Source organism: Aplidium turbinatum, chromosome 8, assembly GCF_918807975.1.
Source record: "Aplidium turbinatum chromosome 8, kaAplTurb1.1, whole genome shotgun sequence".
Taxonomy (NCBI): Eukaryota; Metazoa; Chordata; class Ascidiacea; order Aplousobranchia; family Polyclinidae; genus Aplidium; species Aplidium turbinatum.
This window is the reverse complement of record NC_137479.1, coordinates 18,249,190-18,266,692: the sequence shown is the minus strand read 5'-3', so window position 1 is coordinate 18,266,692 and position 17,503 is coordinate 18,249,190.

Below are 17,503 nucleotides of genomic sequence, written 5' to 3'. Positions count from 1 at the left end.
TGTTAAAATTTTCTTTCCTTCCTGGTTTGAGATAAAACGAAGAAATACTGTACCGTATCTGAAGGAGCAAAGAATTCCCATGCACTGCTAGAGCGAATTACAAAGTTTTCTAGTCCAAAAACAAGAGAAACAGCTATAGCATCTCTCGAGCGCAATGCCTATTTTGCTCACCCAGAAAATATTTTATTGGCCATGTTGGGTGATAGTGATTACCAGGTTTGCTGTTTAGCAGTAAACAAAATTATGGCTATCCGCGGTGAGCTGCAGGCAAGTGCTGATGCTGAAATCCCAGCAGAAAGTTATGAAGGAGGATATTGGCCAGAAGATGAACCAGATGAAGACGTATCTTCTGAAACCTTTCGCCGTTTTAGAGTCCCAAAAATTAATGTAAAGGCCAAAGTTTATTACAAACTTGTGGACATGAACATGGACGATGTTACTGAACCACCAGCAATTTAGAAGAAGTCCTCTGTGCTGAAGTAAATGACATTCGTACCAACCCTCTCAAGCTGATACATCCATGTCACAATCAAGCAGTTGAGCGCCACGTTATGCTTGTCAGTGAAGCAGCAACAGCAGTTGCAACATGATGGGCTTCATGGCAAAAAATTAGATCCAGAAAGACGATGAAAAAATTTGACAATAAGTCTCATTTTGCCACAGATTAGGCAAAGTAATAACTGCAGTGTCACTTTTCTGTGGGCTGCATCCTGCATTATTTCACTGTTTTTCACTGCAACTATATATTACTCAAAACAAGATGCCAGTGGTATTTTGATTGTAAAACGTCTTAGGGAAGGTTCAAATATTACATAACGCTGTTTTTCCGAATTTTTGACCCCCACCCTCCCCCAACTTAATGTTTTGTCAAGCCAGTTAGAATACAGGTAGGCTACAACATTTCAGTTATACACTGCAGAACATTATACTGTACAGTGTACACTGCTATGATAACTTTGCAACTGAATGGTCTTTCATGTGTACAGGAGTGGAGACGATTTTATATTTAGATTTTGCTAGTATATCGTTTTGTATTCGTTTTTAATGAATGCTCTTAAGACGTTCATTGGTCTAATTCTATGTCTCCAGTAATTGTCTATTGCACACAACTCATCAAAAGAGATGCTTTGGTGACAAGTGCTGACTGCTGAAGTTTGCATGTCAGCAGTTTTAATAGCGAAAATCTAGAAAGGCTGATGTGATAAGCACATGCGAATGTACAGGTACCGCAAAATGACTTCGGACCTTTCTAAATTTTCAAGAAAAACAAGCATTTTGTATACAATGAAATTTTTTAATAAAACTATCGACCTTTCTTAATAATTTGTCATATTGCATTGTTATAACCTTCTTCACATTTTTCACAATCTTCGCATTGTTAGTCACAATCCTTAATGTTAGTGGTATGATCTGATGTAAAACGCACAGCTACCAACCTGGCGTAAATTTTGGTAAAAAGGTTCGAAGTTATTTTGCGGTAGCTGTACATAAGAACATGGAATGCCAGTTTTTTCTAAATATCTCAATAAATATATTACTATTAAAGAAAAGTTGTTTTAGGACAGATAGAATTATGACTATTCTGCATCATTTGAGTGTAAGAACAGCTTTCTACCACAAGCGGTTCTCGAGTTACAGCATTTTCATGAAATTTGACTCCTGCATGACCTTGATGTGAGAGTTGGAGGCTGGTTTTTGCCCCCAACTCCCCAAAAAAATTTTTGGGATGTTTTTGGATCATTTTCCAGGCATTAGGACCCCCCCATTTGTAATTAAAAAAAAGTTTTTTCAGCCCACCCTATTTTGCACAATGTCTGGTAAGAGAGTGATGAGGATGCGTTTATGAGAAATGTAAAGGACTGGGTTGGGTCATAATTATGGATTATGCCTTGGTATTGATTTAGTGACAGACTTGCGTTATTTGGGTGATCAGATGAATGGAAACAGTGTGTGTGAAACAGCTGTGACATTGTGACTAGAAGGGCAAGATTGGTTTGGGCAAACTTTAGAGAATGTGGTAAAATGTAATCTGGCAGAAAATGTTTTGGTGGAAAATTTCATCAAAGTTGTGTACAGTCCGCAATATTGTACAGGAGCAAGACATGGATAGGTATTAAAAAAGAATAAACTGGAAGTTCTGAAAAAAACGCAAAGGCAATGGTGTGAGGAATATGTGGGTGGGTATAAACAAGGAGGAAAAAATACTAAAAAATTTATGGATATGCTCGATATAAGGAAGACTATAGACCACATTGTACGGGCAAATAGAGTAAGAACTCAGTAGGTGTGGGTTTCAGACATCCCAATACAATATGCAAGGCATCGTTAATGGGTTTGTCGAGCAGGTGACTATGAGCAGTAACCACTGCAACATCAAAATTTATATCACTATCCAATAAAAGTGAGTAAACTTTTTTCATACCTTAGACAGACTTTTACATTACTAATTACTAAGGGTATTCTTTCTCAACAATTATTACAGTTTGCTCCAGTGACTGACTGGCCTGAACAGCAGATCAAAGCACAGTGCTGATTATCGAAAAATTATTGATAGATGAAAAGATTGCATTATATATATATATATATATATATAAACAGTAAATTTGTATACCGGTATGCAGTACTGAGTTATGAAGATAAAAAATACCACTATCTGTTGAACTTAAATTTCATGCACTTTCAACTTTTTTCCTTTATTTGCTCATCATAATGCAGGTTTTCTTAATTTTTATAGTAATTTATTCTCATTTTGGTACTGTTAGTGTTAAAATAGTTGCTTTCAGTGTATAATGAGGCATCGAGGCATGTTACATGTTATTTGTGGTTTTATTGATGTTATTTTCAAACAAACATCTCTAATAGTTCTTTTTCGTAATTTCAGAACCTTGTATGCTACAAAAAAATGTCAATGTTTACAAGTAGATTGCTCTTAAAATCTTCCATTTCATGGATTGGTGTTCGTGGTTATACCTTGGCTGCTGTGTCACAAAAGCAAGAATTCAATGGACTTTGTACACACCAACAATTAAGTGCATGTAACAATGCATTGAAACATCTTCCAACCTGCACAATTATCCTTAATGCTACATTGAAAAGGCTTGTCAGTATTCATAAACGATGCAAGGATTGCAAGATAACAAGAATGGATAATCGTTTGGCTGTTGTTTGCAGTACTCATCCAAGACATAATCAGGTCCAGCAAGGGATCGGACCCAGCAAAAGAATTCATAAAGTTTATCCTTGGAGATGGCCAGATCCTTTTGACAAAAAATATGCATTACAAAGATTTACCGAAGATCGTTATTTAGCTGCATTTGATTCGTAATTGTAATAAAACTGAAATGCATTTTTGTCGGTTATCACATTTTGAAATAAACTTCATGGTAAAACATTTCACTGGGCCATTGTTGCAACAAGGCATTTATTTGATTGATCATCTTTTAGGTGTGTGTGCTGAAAGTTACGTAACTCAGTTTTGGAGGTGCTGGGGCTTCACAGGTACCAGTGAAGTGTCGCTTTGTAATAATATTACTCTGGCAGTCTTCAATCTGGAACTCAAATGTAGTTGCCAGTTGTAAATCCCTTTTTTATTGTAAAAAACTAGAAAAAGAGCTAATAGCTCGTGGGAACGTTATGTTCTCTTTTTTTTGTTGGTAATTTGAAATATATACATTACTATATGAGACTGAGTATTGTGTTTGCACAAACGCCAACTGAGATTTATGGAGCTGTTGATATTATGTCTTATAGGTGACGTTCTTTTTTTTTTTAAACTCCTTATATTGGAAAATGACAAATCCTTTACGGCTTTACATGTTTGTTCAGTGTAATCATTCGTTAATTTTAAACTTCTGTACAATATTAGCATGTCTACACAACACGAAAATGTTTTCAAAAAGTTTTGTTACAATAAAATAAAGCGTTAAATTTTGTAGAGATAAGAATTGGTCTAGAGGCCCTGCAGTAAGCTGTGAAGCCAGAAAATAAAATTGTTATGGCCACTCAGCTTCGCAATTGTGAATGCCTCAGAAGCTTATATGATTTTGGTTGTATCCACACTTTCTCTAATAAGAAACAACACAGTAAGCAGACACTCATTTTGTGATGGTTGTAGTTGGTTGAAACTTCCTAATAGGCACCAGACATTAATTTTTATTATGTATTTTGTTGATAAATTATCAAGTTAGAATGCCGATAAAAGCGCTTTCACCTATTCAGCAAGGGATCGGACCCAGCACTACAGGGTTGATCTCTAAGTGGTCAAAATTGGTTTTGACCACTAAGCGGTTTAAACCTGGTTTTAACCGGTAAAAACTAGGTTTAAACAGGTCAAAACCCAGAAAAAATATCTTTATGTAGTGAATGGTCGGCTACCTGGGCTATTTAGGAAATATAAAAGCAGTTGTGTTGTGACCATTTTGATGTGCAGGCCTCGAAATAGCTGGCTGCCTGTAAAATTCGTACGAAAGATTATATTTATCTTGGATTTTTCTCTTGTTTCAGCGGCCCCAAAAACAAGACATCAAACAGCGTGAAGACTACTACCTTAATTACATGTCGTGCTACGCAACGGGAGGGCAAATGTTGCGCAAATTTTATGGCAAAATTGATGGCAAATGTTTTTCATAAAAAAAAAAAAATTGTTGGAATATATTCTTGTACTTCACTTAGCTGTGCAAATGGTTCATCGTTCTACCTAGCATTTTTTGGTTCATCAGAAACTTATTTTTAGAATTTAAATTTTCTCAATAATTAAAATAACCAACTGATTGAAATATCAAAAATAAACAGAGAAATTTAATATTTTTTGTTTCAAATCCACCATTTAGGTTATTGTTGATCAAAACAAAATATAGTTGAACATCATTACTAAACATGGAGGGTAATATTTTTAATTCAATTGAAAAGCAAGGGGTTTTGACCAGTAATAGGTGGTCAAAACTGCCCGGTTTAAACCGATCAACCCTGCAGCACTAGAAAACTACTATTTTCTGTGTAAACTACCCACTGTTATGGGCCCACTCTTTAATTGGCATGGCGACCTTAAAATGACGATTTGCAGTCTATCGTTTGGGAAGCCCTGTTGTGCAGTAATGCAAAAACTTATAAAAATACCTTTATCATAACCCTCAAACTACCACGCCTTTTTGACGCATTTTCCAAAATTTGGCTTCAACTTGACTTTGATTTTGAGCCCCTGTATTTTGAGAACTGTAACTGCCAGAAAATAATTAAAACACAAAAATTGAATTTTCAACGGTGTTTTTAAATATGTTAACAAATTTTGTGTATTTTTTCTTGTCGCTTTGAGTGACTAAATTTTCTGACAAACTACAAAAGTTTTGCCTTTCCTTTCTCGTCTGCATGTGAACATCTAAAAATATATTCAAACTGCGTTAAACTTTATCGCTAGGTGTCAGACTTTACACACCAACGCTGTGACGGTGTTTATAATGTGTTATGTTATGGGAAAGAAGGAAGAACCGAATAAGCTTTACTTTGCAAAACCATAACAATTCTTCTTAAATAAATGAAAATTATGTAAATATAAAATTAGTAAATTTTTTTCAACTTTTAGGAAATACAGGTCTTCCTCTGTATAAAAAAGTAAGACCCACGAGTTTTGACTAGGCTATAAGAAAAACTAGAGTTATGGTGATTGCAAACGGTGTGTATTTTTTAGGGGAAGATAGTTTGGGCTCAGGAGCCTCTTGCAAAAATGCGGTAGCTCTCACAAATTAACTTATTTTTTCACGAAAATCGATTCGTTGAACAAGTAGGCTAGCCAAAAAATCTAGACCGAAAATAAATCTTTTGGCACAAAGTTCCGTTAAATTTTAACATGGCGGTGGCTCATATTAGCCTACATAACTGCTTGTAGGCCTATTATGGGCTACTCTCTGTGTAATTTGGATCACCGAATCTGTTAGAAGAAAATCAACCGTTCCTTGTCTAATGTTGCTTCAATTAACTATCCAGTTCATAAATATATAACAATTTATGATGCAATTTGTATAAAGACTTCTGATGATCCTCTTTTTAGAGTGAAATAGGTTTTAGAGAATAGTAGGCTAACTATAATGGCTATAATGACTATAATGGTTAACTATAATGTACCGTAGGCTAATTCGGTCTGCTTGGCATTGAGCAGTTGACAGAGATGGACGTATACGCCGCAGTCGCCGCATGCTTGCGGGGTAGACTTTTTGTTTACGCTAACGCTTGCGGCCACATTTTTTTGGATAGTTTGCGCTTGAGGCTAGGCTACGCCGTAAAGTTTTCGCGGTTTTTTAGCGCATAGCGTCAACGCATACTTTTTGATGTATTTTTTTCTCTACAACACGCCAATTCCTTCCAGCGCTGCAGTTGAAAGAATGTTTTCAATAGGCAAAGACATATTGGAACCAAAACACAGCAAAATGTCAGATGAACACTTTCAGATGCTTGTGTTTCTTCGTGGAAATTCAAAATAAAACTTGTTTGTTTCGAGTGGTTTATACCGTGTGAATGTTTGGCACCAAGCAAACAAAATTAGTTTACGCTAGTGTATGCGCTGACGTTGACGCCGCTAACTTTTTTTACAAGTTGCGTTGACGCATACGGCGTATGTTTTTTCGAACGTTTGCGTTTACGCTGACGGCGTCAATATTTTTTGTATGCGCCTACATCACTGGCAGTTGAGCACTTTTTGTAGTATTTATTGTTTAGAAATAATTAAGTAATTAGAATTAAGATTTTAATCAAAACAAAAGGCTAAAAACACAATTAAAACAACAAACCAAAAACACTTCACTCCATACAAAAGTTGATACACAAATAACCAGTGTTGGGCGCGATAACTCATTTTTCAGTTAAGCGATAACGATAAACGAAAAATGCCTAAAGCGATAACGATAAACAATAAATCAAAAAAAAGTTAAGCGATAACGATAAAATTATCGCCGATAATGTCCGATAACGATAATTTTTTTTCTTCCTTGATTAGCGCTGCCCCATCCCATGCAGCACGAACTGTTTTCATCAACATGACGAAAAATCGAACATAATATAGGCTACTGTAAAGCAGAGCTTCCCGATTGGGGGTGCTCGCATCCCCTGGGGTGCGAGTAGCTGTTGCTGGAGGTGCGAGAATCCACCGAGGAAGAAGAGCTATACCGTATATAGCAGTGGTTCCCAAAGTGGGCGCCAGCGCCCCCCTGGGGGCGTTGGCGACCATGAAGGGAGCGCTGGCTATAAAGTGGGCGATTGGGGGGCGCTGGGAGTAAATCAGGGCAGTTACAAGAAAAAGTTTGCAAAGGATTTTTTGTCATGCAATCATGTTGGCAACGTCGCTTTGCAGTGCCTTACAAGTTTGTTGAGGTCGTAACGCATGACTTACTTTGAAGCACTGCGAATATGCAAACCCGATCTTTTGAGCGCTTACTGCTCCACACCGAAGTACGATGGCTTTCCAAGGGAAATTGCCTTGCACGATTTTAATCGCTGTTTGAAACTGTCGTGGAATTTCCATAGAGTTGTGACCCTGGCCTTGCGAATGACGTCTTGGTTGTGAGAAATGATATCGCCTACTTGTCAGACATATTTTCCAAATTTAATGAGTCTATCCCCTCACGGTAACGAAGTAAATCTAATCAAGGTGAAATCGGCACTGTCTGGGTTCAGTGATAAGCTCGCGTTCTATCAGCGAAATTTAGCTAGACGAGAATTTTTCCAAATCTCAAGCTTGCATCAACTTGATACCAGTGACAGAGGCATATCTGATGTTGATGGAGACGTACAGCAATCATCTTCAAGAAGTACACAAAGACATGGGAGTTCGATTCCATGATGTATTTCAGTTGTTTGTTTGATCTTTATCCTGCATTGCGGGAAAGCGGACTTGAGCGCTATGCATCGGTGTACGCCTTCCGACGTACACCTGACCCACGCTGCAGCCGACGGCAATGTCTGTTTCCGGTTGTCTACTCTACTTATGACTTAAATTTGGTACTACCCATTACTCGAAATCGATCACTGGGTAGAGGCAATTATCGTAAAGTTTCTTGCCCAGAGAAACAACAGCAAGTGCGGGTAGCTGGAGTCGAACATGCAGGCTCTCGACTGCGAGCCCAACACGCTAACCACTCGGCCACTGCTGGCGAGTCTGACTGGATAATCTCTGACTGGATAATCGACCCATTCTGTGATATTTCCGAACATGGAATTCTTGAGAAGGAACTGATAACATTGCAAGGCGATTTTGCACTCAAACCGAAGTTCAATATCTCGCACCAATCGTTCTGGTTACAGAACCAAATCAAAGAGAAATACCCTCACGTGTGAAATCGGGTCACATTTTTTATCATAGTCTTTCCCGGCTCATACTTGGTGGAGCGTGCTTTCAGTGCCGTGACAACGCTTCTGGATAATAAAAGAAACCGTCTTGACATACTTAGATAGAGGGAGACTTAAGATTGTTCCTATCCAAACTGGAGCCCGATGTCAAGAGACTGATGACATTGCACCAACCTCATCTGTCTCATTAGAGTTGGACTTGAATGGAAAATAACTTTGGTTTTACTTTTTTGTCGAGGGGGCGTTTGATACTCTGTTTGTTGTCCAGGGGGGCGCTATTAAAAAAAAGTTTGGGAAACACTGGTATATAGAGACGGATTTTGTGTAACGAGGGAGGTGGTGATTATCTCTCAATGCACAACAAGAGCAACCCGACAAGTTGCTGATAACAAAAAGGCTGTGGTCGGAAAGTCACGTGATTGGTGGCGGTATAATGCGATAATATTGTGTCAGCAATTTGCTCATTGTTTGCAATTGTTGGCAATTTCTAATCGTTTACATTGGAAAAGAACGCGTTTTAAGCGAGAACAAAGTTTTTCACGTTGTGGACTGTGGAATGACTTACGAAAAGGAAAGTATCAGCTACTAGTCAGGCTAAAAACAGAACTGATATTGGCAGTGATGGGCGCTTATCGGCGATAATGATCGGCGATAAATTTTTATCGCTTATCGTTATCGCTTAATTATTTTTTCAGTTATCGTTATTGCCAAAGGCAATATTTGATTATCGCCGATAAATTTTAAGTGAAAAAGTGGAAAGACCATGAAAAGTAATATTTTTACTAGCCACCTATAAAGTTCATGAAACTAAAATTAAAACCAGTTCTTCTTCAGTGCCTGAAATGTGTGTGCACAGGTCGTTGTCATGGGAGGCGCACGCCCCCTGCAGCCAGGGCCTCCAAGAGCCCTGCCGGGCCCCAGTGCAGATGTCGCTGCCGGCCCCCCCAGCGCGACATGTCGCGTGATATCTCACCAATCACAAGCAAAATTTGCGGTGCGCGTTCTTACAAAGGATAAATTAGGTTAAAGTATTAACACTCCATTATTTCACAAACAATGCACTATTGTAAATATAACTTTAAATTCACAAATACACACTAGTTATGCACAAAGATAAAATGCTGTAAAATGCTAAAACACTACATAGTGTAAATATAGCCTCAATAGCGTTGTCAGATATGGAATTCTGCCCTAATTTGAGGAAAAGTTTATAGCTGTTGAAAACAAAAACTTGTATTTTGGATATTTTTTTAGCCCTGGGCAAAGATCAAAACCCTAACCTTTCCTAACTCTAACCCTTCCTAACCTAACTCTGGCAACACCTGATTGTAACCATGGCAACAAGTGGGTAAAATCAGCCATTTCAAAGATAAAAATTGCAATACTATCCGACATGGCTGACATAGCATTGCATATGTGTGCTTACAGCTTTACATTAACATACAGTACCATTTCTGACCTTGAAATCTGCATCAGAGACTAGGGCAGCAAACTTAGGATGCATGCATTGCTTATTGTTCATGACATTAGGAAATACCAACTTCAATATAAGAAATACCAACTTCATCTAAGAAATACCAACTTTAAAATATTAAAAAAAATTTATGCAAAATTGACTTTAACATGCAAATTCAAACATTTTATTGGCCCCCCGAAGGCAAAAAATGAAAATATTGTTGTTCTAAAATAGGGCATACCCATGATGGGGGCCATTCAAAATACAAAACTAATATTCATATAAAAAACAATATTTTATGCAAAATCGACCTGAGAACGCAAATTTAAACATTTTGTCGGGCCCTCCTAAACTCAAAAAATTGAAAATTCTGTAATTTAAAAAAAAGGCATAGCCTAGGCTACTCATAAGGGGGCCCCATTCGACATACGGAACTAATATAAAAACAATATTTTATGCAAAATTGTTGCAATCAATCTTTTTATCGCGTGAATTTAGACATTTTGTCGGGCCCCCTTGAACTCACCGGGCCCCGGTGCAATGCACCAGTTGTCCCTTCCTCTTGTGGGCCCTGCCTGCAGCGACGGCCCTGACAACACAATAATTTTTAGAGTTGCAAATTGCAATGAAATGCATGCAACAAGTCTCTTGTTGTTTTGCTGCAATCGGCAATCGCGAGTGAATTTTACAATTAAAATGTAAGCGCACAGGCGGTACAGATTCCTTTGAAGCGAAGCGAAAGAAATTGGCAAGTGGTTTATGAAAGTGTCGCAATACGAGGCCGCTTTTACATCGGAAATATGAGCAACTCATGAGCAACTCGATCGCGCCACCATCACTGAAACAAGTCATTGCAGAATATGATATTGCTTGAAGCATTTGACATGCAGACCGACATCACACTTTTTGCATCTTGTAGTAGTTTTTGCATGACAATAGGCGCATCGAGTTGCGTGGTAAAATTAAGCTAAATACAGTAGCCTATAACCTTTCTCATTTAGGCTACCTATGCTGCATAGCCGAGTGGTGAGAGCGCTGGAACGGCAATCGAAAGGGCAGGACACTGTCTTTCGCAGGACACTTAAAGGCATGCCTGAAAGTGGACATGAAGATTGGCTTCCTTGCCTTCCCGTCCACTTAATCTAAATCTTCAACCACCGGGCGTAAGCCTGGATACGACGACGATTTACCTATGCGACATAGCCAACGCTCAATCTAATATTTTTATTCCCACTAATAATACAGTGCCTATATTGTAATTCTTATCTCAACAACTCAGCGTTCTGCCGTTGCTTTAATGATGGTGTTCACAAAGAAAACAGAAAAATTTATCTGAAATTATCAGTAAATTACGATAATTATGTTATTGTTCTTGAACAAACACGACTAATTTGACAAGCTTGATGGATTTCACAGTATGCACATTTTTCCTACCAATAACGCTTAAGATTTCTGATAAATTTTCAAGCATTTTGCGTTTTTTGGAATTTTTTCAATTATTGCTGACTTTGCTGTAAACAGCCCGTAGAAAGCAAAATACAAAGTTTGGAATTTTTTATAGTATTTTCATTTGATTTAATTATTTTGCCTACTGCACGTAAGCAGCAGTGTAACTCAATTGATAAAAGCATCCAACTGGTATCTGAAGGTATAATTGTAAGCACGGCGGTTACCTCAGTGGTTTGATTCTAGATCAAGAGGTTGAAGATTCGATACCTACTGCCGCTGTTGCGATTCTATTCATGCATAACTTACAAAAAGTTTTGTCCCTTTACAGTATATTATGTTCGATTTTTCGTCATGTTGATTAAAACAGTTCGTGCTGCATGGGATGGGGCAGCGCTAATCAAGAAAAAAAAATTATCGTTATCGGACATTATCGGCGAAAATTTATCGTTATCGCTTAACTTTTTTTTGATTTATCGTTTATCGTTATCGCTTTAGGAATTTTTCGTTTATTGATTATCGTTATCGCTTAACTGAAAAATGAGTTATCGCGCCCAACACTGGACATTGGTCTGACTAGCAACTGGATTGGTTTTTCTGTCGATTTGAGTGCGTTAAGTTGGGCTGATTGGCCATTGGCATTACACGCTGGTGGCCCTTGCAGTAGCCTAAAGGAAATGCTTCTCACGACTAGTTGACTGACGCTTTTGGAGGTGCTAACGAAGTCAGGAATCTGTCGGTCCAGGCTGTTTGTTGTTAATAACAGGCATTGTTTCTATTGTCTTTACAATTGGCTTGTAGTGGCTCGAAACTTTCTGGTGCAGCGTTCAAACTGGGTATCCAACTCTGGCTAAGAAAGCATTGCAAGTTTTCATTCCATTTGCTACCACTTGGCTGTGTGAATCGGGATTTTCACCTCTACTTTACATGAAGAATAAATATCTCAACGCCCTGGACCCCGAAAATGACCTGGACATTGCATTGTCCCACAAGGTTCCCCGTTTCGAACAGATAATTGCAAAGAAGCTGTTATACGTTTTCGTACGTACTTTGAATTTTTTTCTCGGAACCACTCCGCTTCAAAACAGGGGTGCGAGATTGGCTTCATCAACCTCATGGGGTGTGAAGTGATAAACGAATTGGGAAGCCCTGCTGTAAAGGGACAAAACTTCTTGTAAGTTATGCATGAATAGAATCGCAACAGCGGCAGTGGGTATCGAATCTTCAACCTCTTGATCCAGAGTCAAACCACTGAGGTAACCGCCGTGCTTATAATTATGCCTTCAGATACCAGTTGGATGCTTTTATCAATTGAGTTACACTGCCGCTTACGTGCAGTAGGCAAAATAATTAAATCAAATAAAAATACCATAAAAAATTTCAAACTTTGTATTTTGCTTTCTGCTTAAAAGGCTGTTTACAGCAAAGTCAGCAATAATTAAAAAAATTTCAAAAAACGCAAAATCAAACGAAATGTATATCAGAACAACAATATCTGATTTTTCAATGTTAAAACTAGCCATTTAATGCCAAAAATTCTCTGATAAACTCCCTGAGCTTCCGATCCTTGGATTCCACTGAGTGAGTTTGCAGCGCTTCCCCAGTTCTCTGGCTGAATTTTAAATGATTTTTCATTCAAATTCACAAGGCTACTATTTGTTACGCTTTTGTCTCTGTGGCCTCTCCTTATAAACCGATTTCTTATTATGTCGATTAGTTATTTGTTAACTCTGATTTGCAAAATTACCATTCAGCATTCATAATATAGTTACCCCACGAAAACTTATGGCGTTTATTATGTGACCGGTTTTTTTATGACTTGTTCATTGGGTTAACATTTTGGTGCTCTTTCACTTTGGGCAGGTGCCCCCCTACCTACTTTTTTCGCTCTGGCGAGAGGACTGAAATATAGGCATACTGTATTGTTCTTGCATCTTTTCTCGACGGTCATACCCTATCTACTTCATACTTACTGCATGGCTAATTTTCTTTAACTTTAAACAGGAACAACTTTTAACTTGCTACGCCCCTAATCTAAGCCTATGCAATAAAATTCCATTCTCCAGAGTTTTGATCTTGAAAAGTGCGGTAAAATGCATGATACTGCAATCAGAGTTCTCTTTCTGCTGCAATGCTTAGGCTACTTGAAAGAGGCCTCCTATTGCGACACTTTCACAAACCACTTGCCAATTTCTTTCGCTTCGCTTCAAAGGAATGATTGATTGATTGTTATGGTTTGTTTTATGTCGCTTTACAACATCTAAGGTCTTTTAGCGACATTCATTATTATAATAGCTATTTAGCACAGTTAGAGCACAGCAGGGCATAGTGAAGGGTGCAATACGACACAACACAACATAATACGATACAGTAGTTTAAATACATCATTAGTGGAAAAGAAATTCTTGTAGGAGGTTAGGCCCACGAAAGGCAGGTACTTCTTTGGAATTGCACGCTTGGTGTTACAAACTGAAACAAAATAAGGAAAGCCCAGCCAGCAAATCAATCGCCTTCCACACCGATTCAATGTCCAAAGACGCTGAATCAATGTAAAAAACGATCGATCTCTGGCTGGGAGCAGACACGACACGGGTGCACTACAGTACAACATGGACGATTACAGTGATTAAAATAATAATTTAAATAAGCTTATTGCAGGAGTTTATAAAAGCCAGCAGATGTGTAGTAGTTGGACGATTTTCAGCAAAATTTTTCACCGATATGTTTATTCCATACGTGCTCAGATTTTGTTCAAGACACTTCCTTTGAGTTGCATATTTACTGCAATGAGATAGAAAATGATTCACAGTCTCAGGGCTCATACATGTGTCGCATAGTCCAGAAGTGTGGCATCCGATCTTGAAGAGGTGTTGGTTTAAACGGCAGTGACCGGTGATGAGTCTAAAGACGGTTGGATGGTCAGGTACTTTGTTTGTTCCTGCACTTTTGATGTCAGGATATATAGATTTGTAGAGTTGGCCTGTGGTACTGTTTATATAGTGATTATTCCATTTTTGCAGAGCTAGATCTTTGGTGAGGTTTTTGACTTCACTTAGGCTGAGTTTTGTGTTTGCGGAGATGGGGGTAATGGCTGATGTTGGTATTGCTGGTATGGCTCCTGAAGCAAGTTTTGCTAAGAAATCAGCAGTTTCGTTTCCAGGAATGCCTACATGACTAGGAACCCATAAAAACTTTACTTTTGTTGTATTTGATATAATGCTGGAATGAAGCAGAAGTATGTCATTGATTAAGCTGTGTTTTGTCCAGGTTGGATTTGAAATCGTCCGTAGTGCACTTAAGCAGTCGCTAATGATGACCGACTTACTTTGTTTGGTCTCTTTTATCCAAATAAGTGCAGCCTTTATTGCAAACAGTTCGGCACTGAACACAGATGCGGATCTATTAATTGTGAAACAGCGTTTTATTCCATAGCGGTTTACAAAAAAGGAAGATCCGGTTTTCGTGTTGGTCTTGGATCCGTCTGTATATATGTTGAGAAATTCTGAGTAATTTTTTGTGAGGTGCTCAGCGACTATTCCAGAGATGGCATTTGGATGGTCAAGCTGGGAGGTTTCAGTTACAAGGGTGTAGTCAGTTATGGGTATATAGACTTCCCAGGGTGGGATAGATGGTTCTTGGATGAGGTTTACGGTAATATTCGTGTCTATTGTCTCGGTGAGGGAATGGAATGGTTGGTAGTTACTTGTGCTGATCAAATTTCTTGGCAAACTTTCCTCGAGGATGTCATGTGCTGGGTGGCGTAAAAATGTCAGAATGTGGGCTTTGTAGTTTAGACAAAGTTGCTCGTATCTAAGTGACAAGGGTAATTCATTGCAGTAGTGTTGTAGGTTTGAAATTGGGGTACTTTTCATTGCTCTGGAGCATATTCTTAGAGCTTCATTTTGTAATGTCAGAATTGGTTGGAGTGTGGTTTTGTTTGTGGCAAAATATGCTTCCATACCATATTCAATAACCGATCGTATTATGGCTCTGTAGATGCAAAGCAGTGCTGATTTTCCTGCTCCCCAGTTTGTGCCCTTCAGTACACGGAGGACATTTAGTCTTGATTTGGATTTTTCTGCAACATGTTTAGCATGGATGCTATACTTTCCATTTGACTGAAATGTGATTCCAAGGTATTTGTAGTCTTTTTTGATGGGGATTAACGAATTTTTTATTTCGAGTGTACACGGATCATATTTACGTTTGTTTGTAAACAGCACAACCGCTGATTTGTTTGCGGAGATCTTGAAGCCCCATTTATCACACCAGTCTTTGGTTTTTGAAAAGTCAGATTTGATTATATTAGTCAAAGTTGAGATGTCTTCTCCAGTTTTCCAAAAACAGAAGTCATCTGCAAAAAGTGCTGTAGAAGAGCTAATTAAGTTTGGTAGATCGTTGATCGCTACGTTGAATAGTAATGGACTAATTACGCTGCCTTGAGGAATTCCGTTTTCTAGTTTTCTTGTGGTAGATAAAGCTTTGACAACCTTGACTTGAAAAGTACGATTTGACAGGAAAGATTTGATCCAAGATAGCATGGCTCCTTTGATCCCTAGGTCATATAGTTTTAGGAGGACTGCGTCGTGATAGACCATATCATAAGCTTTCTCAAGGTCAAGAAATACAGTTTGTACTGATTCACCGTAAGATAAGGATTTTTGGATGGTGTCGTGGAGTCTGATAACATGATCTGTCGTTCGACGTCTTTTTCTGAATCCAGACTGTTGAAGATGAAGTAAATTGTTTTGTTCTAGAAACCATCTGAGGCGATTAGTTACTATTTTCTCCATAGTTTTGCAAAGGGTGCTGGTTAAAGAAATTGGTCTGTAGGAGGAGGGTATACCCGTTGGTTTGTTTGGCTTATGAATTGGAATGATGATTGAATGTTTCCATTTGAGTGGCAGTGTACCTGTCGACCAGACGTAGTTAAACAAGTCGAGGAGGATATTCAAACTGCAAGGGGGTAGATGACATAACATTTGATAATAAATGCCGTCCGCACCTGCAGCAGTGTTTTTATTACCTTTAAGGACTGTCTTCAACTCGTTCATTTGCAGGGGTGAATTGTAAGATTTATTGTAGAAATGGGTTGCCAGTTTTGATTGTAGATTGTTCGAAATTGAAAGACTGGAATTTTCACGGAATTTTTTTGAATAGTTGGTTGAGCTGCTAACTGAGAGAAATTGATCTGCAAGGATGTTGGCTTTGTTGATATCACTTTCTGCTTTAGTGGCAAGAGTGGGAATTCTTTTGGTTTCCTTTATGCCTGAAAATTTTTTAATAATTTTCCACACTTTGTCAAGCTTTGTTTTACTATCGAGGGAACAGCAGAAATTGTTCCAGCTTTCTTTTTTTGCTTGGATGATGGTTTTTCTGGCAATTGCCCGGAGGCGCTTAAAGGCTTGGATGTCTGTTGGGTGTCTGGTACGATGAAGACGTTGTAGTGCTATTTTTTTGTTCCTTACTGCTCGTTTACAATTGTCATTCCACCATGGAACGCCACTTGATTTGAATGGTTTGGTTTTAGGAATTGCTATAGACGCGCAGAGTTGGATAGTTTCGGAGAGGTTTTGGTTAAATGTATTTATATCATTTGAGACAACAGAAGAATTTAGCTTTTCTTGGCATAATTTGGAATACTTTGCCCAATCAGCTCTTTGGAATGCCCATGATGGTACAAACTCTGCATTATCTGGGGAAGAAACATTGACTGTAGTAGCGACTATGCAGTGGTCACTACCCAAAAATTCATTGGTGACATCGGTGATGCATTTGTGACCAAGGGAAGTAGAAGCAATAGTGAGGTCTAGAGTGTTCCATCGGATTTCCGGCTTATTTAAAGACATGTGGGTGGGAACAGTGGTGTTGAGGATTACTGCGTCATGATTTTCAACTACTTCAAGTAGAGCATTCCCTCTATTATTATTGTTGTTGCACCCCCACATGACATGGTGGGCATTGAAATCACCGCAAATTAATAATTTATTATGGTTAGTGAAAATACAGTTTATTTGGTCACCTGCAAATGAGTTTGTGGGTGGGTTATATATACTGCATACAGTTAGGTGTTCGATTTTTATTGCAATAATTTCCAGCCGTGGGTCTGCATCCGGGATGGGTAGCTCTGTAAAGGAGATATTTCTTTTAATGCAGATTCCGACACCACCTCCTTTTCCCAAGTGAGCAGGTCTGTCTTTTCTGTAGAGATGATATCCATTAATATTAGGGGAGTATTTAGGAGTTAGGTGTGTTTCTTGTAAGCAA